Below are 14361 nucleotides of genomic sequence, written 5' to 3' on the forward strand. Positions count from 1 at the left end.
CTCCATTCTGGGCACAGGCATGGCCATTCTTTCTTCTTCGTTAGATTTTTTTTAATGTAATGTAGGGTATAGCCCTCTTTATTGACTTCATGAGGGATTGCTGCCATACACTAAGGCACTGGAAAGGTGTTTTGCCAGTAAATGCCAATGATTAACGTAATGTGGCCAGTTGGCTCAGTTGGTAGGACGAATGGTGTGGATTGGATCCGTACAGCAACATATAGTTGGAGTGAGTATAAAAGCAATTGGAAGATTTCAAACCAAATATTAGAGGGAAAAATACAATTTTTGAAATAAATTGATGCAAAATCAAACAAAAATACAAATAATTGTAAATTTACCAGTAATTGTTTTTAATGTTTTAAAATAGTTTTGTACTTGGGCAAAAATTAAAATCACTGTTAGTTTAATTAAATGTTAATATAAAATTCCTATAGTTATTGATCTTCATTGCAGGTTCAGTGGTGTTCTTTTCCTGAAAGAAAAAGAAACTGTTGAGAAATTAAATGGCAGACATCAACACTAATGAAATTGATACAATAGTTTGTCTAATAACAATATGGATGCAGTAACCATTAAGTTTTCTGAAGCTATATTTAAAGAGTGTGTCTCTATATAAATTTCAGCACATTGATTTATTGGAGGGAATTGGCCTCCAACCTGGGAAATGCAGAGGATGCATGATTTTGGAGGTTCATTACCTCAATAACCACATTTTCACATATTAACCTAATTCTCTAGGAAGTCACTACCTAAAGAAAAAGTGACTTTTTTCCCTGCTGTAAAATCATTTATAATTTGAACTAAAAAAACCCTCAAACTTAGAATCCAAATGTCAGCTGACCTTTGTGGTCATGCTTTATGAATTTGAGGTTTGGATTGCCTCAGGAAGAAACAGAAACCAGACAATGAGATATCTATCTGCCACATTCCAATGTATCTCATGGCACAATGACTCAAAAGAGCTGGAGCAGCTTCGATTACAAATCAGAATGGACTGATTCTATATCCTAATCAAGAGAAGACAGGAGGGAAAGAAAGGAGATGAGAGAATAGGAGAAAATATTGTTTCTAATGACACATTTAATCAAAGGTTATTTCAATTGTTTTGGTATTGGTATTTAATATTAAGGCAGCCATTATATAATAGCTACTAGATGTAGATCAACAAAGTTCAATGTGAACCCCCTTAGAATGATGCTTTGATGTATCTTCCTGCAGCCCTATGCATTGACTTTGAAATGTGTAGTGTGTTCTAATTCTCAAGGGGCTGGTGTTTAAAGCTATGAGGAATTATGGGGCAGCATGTGATTTCCTTTCAATTTTTATGGAGAGAGATAATTGTTAGAAAAGAGCAAGCATAAAATTACCATAAGTTCATAGTGGCCAGAGGGTATATTTTTCCAAATATGTCTTAACACTGAGACGGGGTCGCACGTTTCAGGTACCTAACCCGAGCGGGGGGAGTCCTGTTAATAGCTATGGCCTGACAATTCCTCAGTTGGGCTCTTAGGGCACTGTAGTAGTGTCTCTACCTCTGTGCCAGGAGAACCGGTTTAAATCCCTACCTGCTTCAGATGTGTATCATACGAAAATATCTACAATTCCTTGGCTCAGCACAGAGCCATCCAATCTGCTGATTTGCATCGCTGCTTTCCAACTTTAGGAAGCGGCAAACGCCGGAAAGCCTAAAGTTCACATCAAAAGAGCAAAAGAAGGTTAAATGTTACGGCTAACAACCGGCACGTAACCCATTTCTACACGTGGTACGTAACACGTCAGATTTCTCGAATACCCTGGAATAGAAGTGGCCAGCCCCATATATTAACGCAGAGTTAGGGCGTGTGATGAACGTTGCAAATACAATTCTCCTCTTCCACTTCACTAGATGCAGAATGCAGATGACACGACCAATCACATTCATTCATATCACGATGACCCTCTACATTTACAATAATTGGTTCTAGAATTGAGGTCGATTTCATGAACAGTGGATCATTGCGTTTCACGTTTACCTTGTTCATGCGATAGAGAAGAGTGATTTCGCTTAAATAATCTTAACGGTGGTGTGTTTAGCGGAATTACTACAAACACGCAAAGTGCCCTGAATACTAGCGATAATGCCGCGAATTCGCCACGCAGCAGGCTAGAGTTTGGAAAAGCAAGAATGAAATCTATCCTGTCCCTTCAATCTCACGAATTTTGCCAATAGTTTTCCAATGGGATGAGTGAGAACATTTAAGCGAACCCCTCTGTGTTACCAGTATTTCTGGCGGGTAGCGACGCGGTGGAACACCAGACGGTTCCAGTCCAAGAGGTTCCTTTTGGGATCTGCGGAGCTGCTAGGTCAGAGTGAAAACTATATGATCCCGCCGAGGTTTAATGGACTCATTGCTTCCCCTGAAATCGAACATATAGTTGTTTGCGGGCTTGTTTTTTTTTATTCTGCGCCGACAATATATGTTTGGAATTCTATCCCGCATATCGCAATGCAATAAAGAATCATCAGAAACTTAACTAGGTGCCAATTTGTCACAGGTAAAAATGAATATTGCAGGCTTACTTACACATAGGCTCATGGAAATAGGATCGGAAGAGGCCATTCAGCCCGTCAAGCCTGCTTTCCCATTCTGTTAGATAATGGCTAATCTCCCTGAGTCATCTTTCCCCACTATCTCCATAGTCTCGCTGTCATTCGAGTTCAGAATGCCTTTCTATTTTGAGCCTGCTCAACGAATGAGTCTCCACAGCTGACTAGGATAAAGAATTCCGAAGATTCACCGACCTGAGGGAAGAAATTCTTCCTCATCTCCCTTCTATATGATATAGACGCTTTCACATTTGAAAGGCGCCTCAATATTTTACACAGAATTAGAAATATTTGTTCAAAAATATATATGTGTAGCAAACAATGAGCTCTTTGTTTTCCGAGTTTAGTTAGGTTTCCTCTACATCTGGAGCTGCTTGTTAACAAAAAGAACATCTTATTTGTTTGTTAGAAACAAGGACATAATATTCAGCCAAGGCCTGGAAGCTGACTGCTCGCCATATGCATAATTTAGATTTTTAAATAATCAAAGTTATTTGAACTGCAATGAATAATAGATTGATGCAATGCGAAGAACAGTCGCGGACGAAATACATCTCTTGATATTTCAGTAAGATTAATTTCCTCCTGTGTTTCCGGGTGCCACGAGCTGTAAATGTCAAACTATAAAGGAAAACATTTGTTCAATAATTTGTACAGTATAAACATGTCCTCCGATGCGGCCGTGGAGAGGCTGTGATTGAAACAATGACCAGGTCAACCTGTTTCTTCGGAATTTCAAGGATGGAAATAATCCAATTGCTCGAGAGGCATTAAAGGAGCATGTGTCCACAGGGGGGCGCCGTGAATCTCTGCCTTTCAAGTAATTGACAGAGGCAGCTCCGGATTCTAATTAGTTTATGTGTATAATGTTAGCTCATAGAGTTGGTTAATAATCGCAACTTATTTCTAAAGAAACAAATATAGCAAAAACTGAGCGTGTGTTAAAATGTAAAGTTGCATGTTACTTTAGAACGGCTGGAATGCTTTTGTACTGTTAATATGCAATGTGGCTGGAAATAGCTTAACCATCAACAAAAATGGTAAGCAATGTAGAATCTAATTTTTCAGTTCAAAACTTAATTAGCCATTTTAAAAGGTTAACGCCAGCGCCTGAGACTGTTTTTTGTTTAATAATCCTATTACTGATGGCTCATCATGTATAAAATGGTGCGGTATGATGCAAAAAAAACCCACATTAGTTTATGTGTGGTTTGTAACAGAAATATGTTACATATTCTGTAAGGAGAAAATGCAATAATTTCGAACTGGACGTTTGCCTGTTCACTGTGTAAGTATTAGTACTTAGCTTATTTGATTCTTACTTATTCTTGAACATCAACCCTAAGTTAGATTCGGAGCAGCTTGGTTTTTTCGAATAATTGTAGTTTTAAACCGCGATTGTGGCCTTAGCGTTTGTCTCGATGTGGATCGGTAACATTAGAGATGAATCATTTGCTTTGCGTGTTTTATCTGAAGTATGCAACATTTATACTTTCAAAAAAAAAGAAAAATCAGTTTGTGGTGTTTCTGTAAACCAATGAAAGCGCATGAAAATGTATGTATACTGTTCACTCGCTTCGCCAAAAAAAAAATCCCGCTGAAATCAAATAGCTAAATGTTTTTGATATACTTTTCGTCCTTCCGGATTGTTTTACTTCTGATGGTTCTGGATAGATTATTGAAGCATTTATTTGGAAATCCAAAAAACTAAATTAGGAAACAGGTCGATATGAGGTTTCATTTTTATTATCAGAAGACTTCTAACCTATTAGCGTTTGTGCGTGTGAATTGAGAAACAGTTTATCAGAATTGTTAGTGGCCGTGTTAATTGTCTATTTGAAGACACAGCCCTCCATAAAGGTGATTTGGCTTGAAGTTTTGTAACATATACATTTTAAAACGTTCAATCTTCTAATGTATCTCTCTTGTGAATTTTCCAGCTTTCTTTGAACTTATAGTTTTAATGAAAATTTATAAAAATAATATTCAGGTTTTTCAGAGTCAAAAAGATTAATTTCCCCACATTGTAGGGTTGTTTATAATCAAATGAATGCTTTTACCTCGGAAGTGTGGAATGTATCGTTTGAAAGAGTGGAATGTACATTTTGTGCTCGATGCTTTTAAAGTGAGATGGGGGAGGGGATTAATTCTGAATGCATTACTCTTTATTATCTAACCTGATCCAGTCTTTCTGTATGAGTTATTACATAGCTACAATAACAGCAGTGTCGAAAAAAACTCTGCAGAAGATTTCCTCCACATATTTTGATTAACATTACAGTATATGGATTTCTGTAATCTTACAAAATCACAATCAATTTATGTTCTTGCTCCAAAAAAAATGAAATCCTAGTGTAGCGCCGGATTGATGTTATTTATCACCTTGAAAACAATAAAGTCAAACGTCAAATGTGAGAAAACATAGCAAAGAATATAATATCCTTTGGTAAAGTTAAATAATAAAAAGTACTTAGAAAATGTATTGCTCTGTTTGTGCCGATGTAAATTTGTGGCGAGAGAGCTGACTTGGTCTGTGTAATACAGTGCAAAATGGTTAAGTGCTGCAGTGATATAATTTTCAGACAAGCGAATTATTTTGCAACTTTAAAGAACATTATTTTGTTTCTTAGTAAGCCGCCACCTTGTTGTGGTTTTGAAATTCTAACAAGGCCTCTAATAGTGCATTAGGGAATAATCATATAGGATAAGGACCCGTTTTTGTACTAAAAACATTCTTTCTTTAAAAATGATTTAACCTGCGGATACTTCAGAATGAATAAAATCGAATAGTAACACAAAATAACCATCCCTCTCTAATCTTTATTTTAAAACCCCTGCTGTTATGATGCACCAACAATGAAGGGAATATATGCATTTTCACCAAAACAAGAGCAATTACTAAGGAAACCAACTTCCTCAGTATTCGTTTCATTTGCTCCGTTTTAAAGCTGATTCATCACCGGGTACCAAGCGTTTTCTCAAGAATTTCCTATAGAATATGTGGGAGGAGACAAAAGAATGCAGCCCGACACGACTGACAAGAGAAGTCAAAGCCAGTAAATGGGAGAATCAAAGCTACAAAAAAATGGGAATTCAGATGAAATCGAAAAATAAAAGGCTCCGATTCTTTTCTCAGCTTAAAGAAAAGTTCACCAAAGCAAACAGAGCGAAGAAAGAGGACCAGAGAACACAAACGAGAAAATAGAAAGAAGAGAAAAAAGGGGGAAAGGAAACATTCATATGAATACATTTCCTTTGTAGCTGAATACAGTGGCAGTAAAAAAAAAGGATCAGCAACCCCATTGGAAATGTCAAGATAGACAAAGTTTAATACAAACATGTCTTCTTAATGTTAATCGAATTATACACTTTATTGCATCGGATTGATATCCTTCCTCTTTCTTATCTATAATCGGCAAATGCATCAAAGAACACGTAACTGACCGTAAAAACGATTTCATTATAGAATCCAAAGAGTTTAGTGATTATTTTCGCCTTATTTGGAACTGCGCTGCAGCAATGGTCGTTTCCCTGTTAAACACTAAAATATTTTAAATTGTTACCCAACAATAGACGTCTTCTCTTCCCGTATTTATTTTAATTTGCCATTGATTTTCCCTATGATTTTCAATATTTGCAACTTCAGTTATACATCGACCCAACAAACAGCACATACAATGGACATCATTATCTTTTATTAGTCTTTAACCCTGGTTGCAGTTGCACAATGCTTTTACTCCGTAGTGTTTGATAAGAGAGGATAAAGAGAACGCCATGTGAATGGTGGAAGAGGAGAGAAATTTGCCTCTTTCAGGCGAAGTGGTTTTGTCCAGTCTCTGCATGTGTTCGATAATGTGACAGGATTCTGTCGGGTTAGTCCTAGGGCAGGGAGGAGCTTCACAGAGTGAAGATATAACACGTTCCGTTTTGGTTTCAGATTGATCATTCTGCATCGTTACTGAATAGACATCATTGAAGATGCAAGATTTTCGTAATTAAACTGTATATCTACTGGACTGTTTATCCACACCAAATCCAGCCAAAACAACAGGAAAGAACTTTATTCAGAACCTCTCTTTGAATTAAATTTTCCATTATATGTCGATAAAACATAAATTAACAAGGGAAGGGGGACAGGTTAAATGCTGAAGGCAGCCAGAGTTCTTCATGTAGGTATATATTTTACTTTCCCGATGCTGTGCCTTTGGCTGGATAAACCTAGCTGGATGTTAGTTATTCATTCCCATGTCCGACGTTAGATTGCTGTTACAAAGGGGAAGCGCGCTCTATTGAACCATTTTGAACAGTGCAATCGCAGGTCGCATCTCATCAGTGTTATTTTGCGGTGTTCGCCTGCCCGTGCGGTACGACAGTGTTGTGGGCACTGAGTGTTAGTGTATTACTCGATCAGTCAGGTGTAAAGTGTCTCAGAAAGCAAAATGTCCAATGCAATGACAGACAATGTAGAATGCCACCGGGAAAATAAAGAGTAGGCGCGAGGATTTCACTAAATCAGGAATTAGGAATGTAGGGGCACCATAATTCCACAGCATAGGTGGACAAAAACGGTGGAAACAAAATTTGCCAGAAAGATATGAATTGCGTTCTCCATTGGAACGAACCGCTTTTCTAGCGAGAAGTGACAAAAGGCAGTGAGAGAGCACAATGGGAGGTAATATTTTGTCGTGCGTGGATAGATGGCGGTAACCTGCAACCTCTCAACATCCAGATAAAAGGCTTCAGTGAAATGCGTGCACATAAACGGTGCATTCAGCACCTTGTACTTTTACCTGTCAATAATTCCAGGGAATTCCATTGTCTTCCGTCTCTTTGAACCTAGTATCTCCTTGACCTGATCTGCACCTATTTTGCAAGACCGTATTAACATTCATTTAGAATTTAAAAACAATCTACTAATTATGACATTCAGATTACATTAGGGAGGTTCTGTGAAGGTCGGAACCTAGTCGTTAACCAAATGAGGATCCCGAAAACTTATTATAAGCCCTCGCCTTCATGCATTGTCTCTGCTAAATTATGGAAGCACATGACAACTTGTCAAACACGTGTGTCAGAAAGTAAGCTGCAGTGTTTATTTGTGTTTCATGCGATGGACATCATTTCTCATTAGTTCGTGTACAGCATTGAACTTGGCGCGGAAAATGCTCTCAGCCCCATTAACCCCCTTCTCGTAAATCAACCGATTCCAATCTCAAGTTCGGAAGTCAGATTTCTCAGGAATGCAGGTGTTCAGTTCCCCACTCCGATTCTGCTGTGGAGACTGCTATTTCTTTTTGTCCTGTGCCTAGCCCCTGCTTATGTTATCGCTTTGAATTCTTTGTCCCGATTGCTAACTGTGTGTCTATATACATTTATTTTCTCTGTGTGCAATGCTGCATTGAAGTGTTTTCAAACATATCAATATTATAAATAAACATACTCATTGTTTATATTAGACGGTGGAGAAACTTAGAGCCGCATGTGTAGTGAATAAAGATGTTCCTTGTCAATTTCCCTGGGTTTCATTGGGGTTTGGTCAATCTCTATAAAAAATTGATTATTTTTCTTTTTTGCAAAGCAATGTGGAAAATTAATTGCAAGCAATTAATTATTAATAACGCTTAAACAGCTTCATCATCTCACTTTAATGAGAGATATTCGCCTATGTGCCCCCAGTGAAGAGCAAATGTCAGGCTCATCGTAATACTTATTGCTTTATCAAAAATAATCTGCAAATAAATTAATCAAAGTTAAATATACCATGCGTGTAGATCATTTGTCAGTAATAGATGTATATTAAGATTTGCCGATATTATTTTCTGTCATTCATTGTAACAAAGTGAACATTTATTGCATATATATTAAAAATTATCCCGTAATCGACTGTTGCAAGAATTGACGTTATTGGAGAGTTCCTTGAGGTGAAGTCCCGTTGGAATAATTCTATGCTGGCGATTCCCTTCGGAAAAATGCTTCAAGAACCGCTTGAAACCACTGCTAAATTGAGCTGTTTGACTAACAGTCCATCATTAAACCATAAACAGTTTGAGTATGTAACAGACGAGGGATTTTACTGTAAAATATTTATTGTAAAGAAGCCATACATTATATAAGTGCATTTGACAAATTGTTGGAAGAGTGAACAGTTCACTTTCTTATTTGGTCGCAGGTTACATCATGTTCCAGACCAGCATAAACTCTCATTAATACATAGGAAACATTGGTCCATAAACATGATCAGTTAGGCACATAAGGGTGCATTGTATATAGTTGTTGACCTAAAATTCGTCCTAAAATAGACAGGGAATTGGACATTCATAAAGAAAAGCCGTTCTTTGTTTTCGGTTCCTGGGTAGATGAATGGAGTATGTCATGCAGATGATTAGTTTGTACTATTAAATTGTCAGAAAAGGAAGGGTTTCTCTAATAATCACATTTTTATGAAGAAATATGAAGCAAGAGAACGAAGGAGACAGAAATGGTTGGAAATGTGGAGACTGAGGGGGTAAGGGAAACTAGATGGTGAGATGTGTGGAGACTGGAAGTTTAAAAAGTTATGTGGTGTACTCCGATTAAAATACCGAAAAACATTTAAAAGAAGAAGGAAATTACACGGAAGGTAAAGATAAATTGAAGAGGTGAAAAACCCGGGGAAAACGGTGGAAAGTCAAGTGAAAAAGGTTATATACGGCAAAGTCAATTCAGAGTAAATAAAACTGACAGATACACAGCGCACCAGAAGAAAAGACAGTCAGGATTGTTGTGACTTTATGCTTAGACGAAAAAAAGAAAACAAAACATTAGCGTTGTATAGACAAATCCTTGCTCAGCTATTGATGATAAGGCCAAAATATAAGTAAAATGTTGAATTGATGAGTTGGATTAGTGAGCCGTGCACAATGGGATAACTGGATGGAGATTGATGGCGCCTCCAGAAGTGCACGACATTCTGTCAGACCTGAGGCAATTACTGTCTCCTAATGGATGGACTGACTGCCACTGACCTCAGCACACTATGGAACATACCACCCAAATGATCTAATCTGTAACTTTCCGTATTTAACAGATATTGCACCCCAGAATTACACTGGGAAATAGGAATATTGTGCGCTGTGTCCGAGGCAGTGTATCAAGTCATAGAAGCAGGAACTTGTATGGCTTTTCAAATAGAGAGGCGAGGCTATTCATGACCCTGCAGCGAGCATCAGCAGGTGTACACAGACAGATGTGTTGCTCTTACAACTCGTTTAATCGGATCCGTTTAGAGCCGTTCACTGAACAGGACTCACTTCATTCCTAACCATGAGGGACACTCAAACTTCTTAAGCAAACTCTTGCGGCCGCAGCTCCCACCACACCACCCCCCACCCCCCTCAATAGTACAGGCATATTTTAACAGCACTACCAGTGTTTTATCTTATTTTCATTCAAACCTCAATATTGCCTTGACTCGATCAGGTGCGTCCGGTGGCACGCGTCAAACTGTTAAAAAATCTTCACCCCACCGGTTTGTGATGGGTTGAAAACTCATTGGTGATTTTCGTTTCATCTGTTTCAGATTTCTCAATAATTTCTCTTGGTACAATAATTTATAAGTTGTGTATTATTTTCAAATTGCCTTTTGCTGTTTGTTTTATATGAAGCACAGTTTACGTGCATGCATTTGTATGCTGTCATCCTTCAGACTACTCAAAGCTTTTTATCCCTTGTTAACTTTTTACATCGCATGTTAACAAGGTGGAGCAATCCTTTTCCCTGCTATTATCAAATCAGTGTTGACTCGGACACTCGTCCTTTTTTGTGTTCATAATGTCGTTGGCCTCATTTGAAGATTTATGTATTTTTGATATTAAATTCCTTCATTCATTAAACCTGCTCTCTTGTTGACTTTTCTTGACCTCTGCCCCATACCTAACTTTCCCATATTTAATACTGGATCTTTTTTTTTCAATGTCATGCGCTTTGTTGCCTTCCAGTTGACTGCTGTTCCCTTTGGCATGTGCTGTTTGTTCTGTTCTTGAACTTCACAGGGTCACCTAGTCAGTGTTGTGATGTTGCCTGTTCTCTTGCAATCTGAACCTTGCCTTCCCCCAGCGGTATCATGTCGAACATGCCACTTGCCCCCCCCCCCCCCCCCCCCCCCCCCCAACTACCAGTTCCCCTAATTAGTTAAACAAACACCTTCACTAATGATCCCCCAGGCCTCCGTGTCCCTCTGGGTTTTGTTTCGTTCAGTTCCTGGTGTATTTGTAGTCCTGCTGGAAGCTTGGCCTCTCTGACCTGAGGCATCCCAGTTGTGCTCCTCAGAGCGGTATCCCTTGTCCAATCCTCTCGGGCCAAAGGCCAGGACCATGGGAGAGTTGCATGCCACCAGCTGCTGGAGGTGACACTGGTCACAAAGGACGCGGGAAGGGGCGAACATTTATTCGTAGATGATAAATAATGTCTTCATTCTTCTTCACTGGTACATGGTGCGTGCCACAGCCTAGGAGCCTGGCAGATCGAATGAGGACATGCACTGAAAAGTCTTTGCATGAGCTCTGGAGAGAACACATTCACAAATGGCCCCTCGTAATCTGCTCAGCATCATTCGAGTTTCCGGCAGTTTCTGGGTTTGGCTTTGCCTGTTGTTTTGTTTCTTACTTGGCTGTGCATTTGTGCCCTCAGGGTCCCTGTAAAAATTGATACTAATTGTAGGGGCTGCACACTGCTGGCTGCTCAATGCCCCAGGGCTGGTGTGGACCTGCTTGTCAATGCCTTAATTGACAAGAGCTTGTCTGTATTTAGGAGCAGCTGTTCCTGAACATTGGCACACCAACACACTCTTACTCTTAACACAGAACCCCCGCCCCGCCCGAAGCAGTCGAAGGGCAGAACTGGTTAAAACTTAAATAAGATTTATTGAAACCCCTTTGGTAATGTGACAAGAGACAGCCTCCAAATTCCCCCCCCCCCCCCCCCGCGGTAGGATTACATTCATCAACTTTGCAGTCTATCAGCTTGTCTGGGAGCTATGTTCCCTTTATTAAGAGGTAGCAATTTAGAACCATTAGGCAGGTGTCAATATTCTGCAGCAATATATCAAAGCAAACAAGACAAGACATGCACGGTAACGATCCGGTTAATCAGTGCATTACCGGGTCGCCGAATAGTTTATCTGCATGATATACACTAGGAATACTGACTGCTTTGTTCCAGATTCGAAGCTCAAATATACTAGAGGTTAGAAATCTATTTTAACTGCTACAACCCAACTTGCAGCCCACTGAAGCTACAGAGGTTACGTTCGCAGGTTATCTTTGGTACCGTTTTCTTAAGTGATTAACAAGTTAAAAGTATGTTAGATATTTTTAAGTAATTGAAATGACTATTACAGAATTTTTATGCTCGTTTGTTTATAAAAGTGCTGGTTTAGCGTTTGGGGAGACGTTCAGTGAAGGATAGCGAATTTCCACATTTATATAAAACAATCAGATCTCAAGAGTCGAATTTTAGCGTTTTACATTACTTTGACCAAATGATCCGTAAGGTCCAACTCCGACTTTACAGCATCCCAGAGCAACCAACAATTTCGATAGTATCTTATAGACCATGCAATAATACGCACATTCTCGGTCCATCATTATTTATATAGCGACCGATGGACGATATAAAAACAATAAGCTTAATTATTATCATTGAAGGCGACCCTTTTGGTGTTTCTATGTACTCTTTGAGAAACAGTAATCACCAATTACGGGGAGAATATCATTGAACCGAACAATTATGTTTTTCAATACACTCAGACATTTCCTTAAGGGAATAGTCACAGTCCAATGAAAATTGTTGTCGATTCCACAAAAACAGTTACATTGTATAAATATGTTTATATGCGGGGCAGGCAGAAATATATTTCGAATACACACAGGGATTATATGCCTGTGTGCACGCGTGAACATGAATAATAAGCTTGTTATCTCCTCTTGACGTTTGTGGATTTTTAACAAAAAATCGCTAACTTTTTACCCGTTTTCCACTTTTTTTTTCTGCAGGGACAATACCAACATTGATACACTCAGTTGGAGTTCCACTGCTGGGGATCTTTAGTGCCGTTTTAGGCGCCTTTAGATTTCATCAATCAAACTGACTGCAATTTTCCATAAAAATGCTGAATTTGGGTCAGAATCTGGGCAAAGCAGATAAAGATCATTGAAGCTGTCTTGTGAATGATAAATGGAGCGCCTTTCAGGCAAATAAAACAAGAGTTTTAGTTTGGTTTCACTATCATTGATTATGGATATACTCGTTATATATGTATATGTATATACATTCCTTTGATGCTGATCTTTGTGCCCTGTTTGGCCTCCAGGAAAGCGTTTAAATGACCAGTCCAGGCGCCTCGCTCCAATCTTACGTGTTGGAAACTTTATTCATTTTGTTTAAGGTAATTAAGATTTAACCGCGAAGGTGCACTGGGCGGACGTGTTGCAACTTTAAACAGTTCTGATCCAGATGACAATACTTCATTGAAGCATCCTTCTTAAAATTGTTAGACATTTTGCATCGAAAGTTTTAGTTATTCCGGCATTCTTCGTTTGAAACAACTCAATTGTATCTTATGTGTGTTTAAATCTCCGAGAAAATAAAGGACAAAAGAAGCCCGGACATGAATTAGAATAAAGGGGTCATCTTTTACAAAGTTTGAAACGATTACCACGCTGCCATAGATAATGACACACTATAGCAACACGGTATCAATGAATGTAATCCCAGCTCCAAGTTTGTATTCTTGTAGCTTATCAAAGCAGTTAAGAAGAAAAATGCCTGAGCGCATCACACCAATAAATCACATCCAGTCACAAAACTGGATCTTTACTTTCTGAGAGTTACAAAGTCTTTTTAAGGATCTAGGTCACACATTATATGATTGTGAATCTGACATGGCTTTACTGTGAGCTTGTAAGGAAAGAGGTATGAAAGAAAGTGCCGAATGGAAAAACGATGCTTAATAATGTTACAGAAACAAAACTAGGCACAACGTATGAAGGCAAAGGAAATGGAAGATCCAGAACACGTGGGAGGGAAGTGTGACCAGCAAACCATACAATAAAATGGACCAGAGTTCAAGAGATGAAAACACGAAGAATCCACATGGAAGCTGAGCAGTGAAAAACTAAAATAGCATAAACAACAACAAACTGGGAAAGGGATAAAAACGATTACATAATGTTTGACAGAAGAAATATTTCATGGGCTACGAATTAAATAATACATAGAAAAGCAAATCAGATTATTAGCTACAAGGCGACCATTGGAGATGCACAAGGAGCAGAGGGAACTGGGAGAGGGAAGGAAACAGCAAAGGGTGCACACTACAGGGAGAAAGAAATGAATAGATTAAAATGAGAAAAGGGTACTGATAATTGCCAAGGTACCGAGGGGAGAGGGGGAGAGAGAAAGAGGAAGGGGGAACAGTGGCGAGGTGTTTGCGGTCGCGGTGAATTGCACTTGGAAATGCGCATTTTAAATAGGAGGCTCCTGCCGCAGTCGAGGTGCTGCAGGCAGAGGAAGAGCAGCCCCGGTCGGGGCACTTAGTGCCACTCACTCCGGCGGGGGGTTCGCAGCTCCGAGCTGCCCGCCTCTGCTCATTCTCAAAGACTCTTTGACCAGCTCTGCGGGCTCCTCACCGGAGGAGTCTAGCGCAACATAAAAGAGCATTATGAAAATTATAATATTAACCACAGAGCATGTCCATCTTAGCTGCTTTGCAGCTTTTATGCATTGACCAGAGA

The 14361-nt window shown here is 39.1% G+C and overlaps 1 long non-coding RNA gene across 1 annotated transcript in view; it reads left to right on the top strand.

The window, feature by feature from the left end:
* LOC125484816 overlaps positions 1–13369 on the top strand; it is a 31624-nt gene extending 18255 nt beyond the window's left edge. Inside the window, exon 3 of the long non-coding RNA XR_007263643.1 lies at positions 12622–13369. This is a non-coding gene — a long non-coding RNA (uncharacterized LOC125484816). The remainder of the gene's footprint in view (positions 1–12621) is intronic.
* Positions 13370–14361: the final 992 nt, after the last annotated feature.

The sequence above is a fragment of the Rhincodon typus genome, chromosome 1 (assembly GCF_021869965.1).
Source record: "Rhincodon typus isolate 14 chromosome 1, sRhiTyp1.1, whole genome shotgun sequence".
Lineage (NCBI taxonomy): Eukaryota > Metazoa > Chordata > Chondrichthyes > Orectolobiformes > Rhincodontidae > Rhincodon > Rhincodon typus.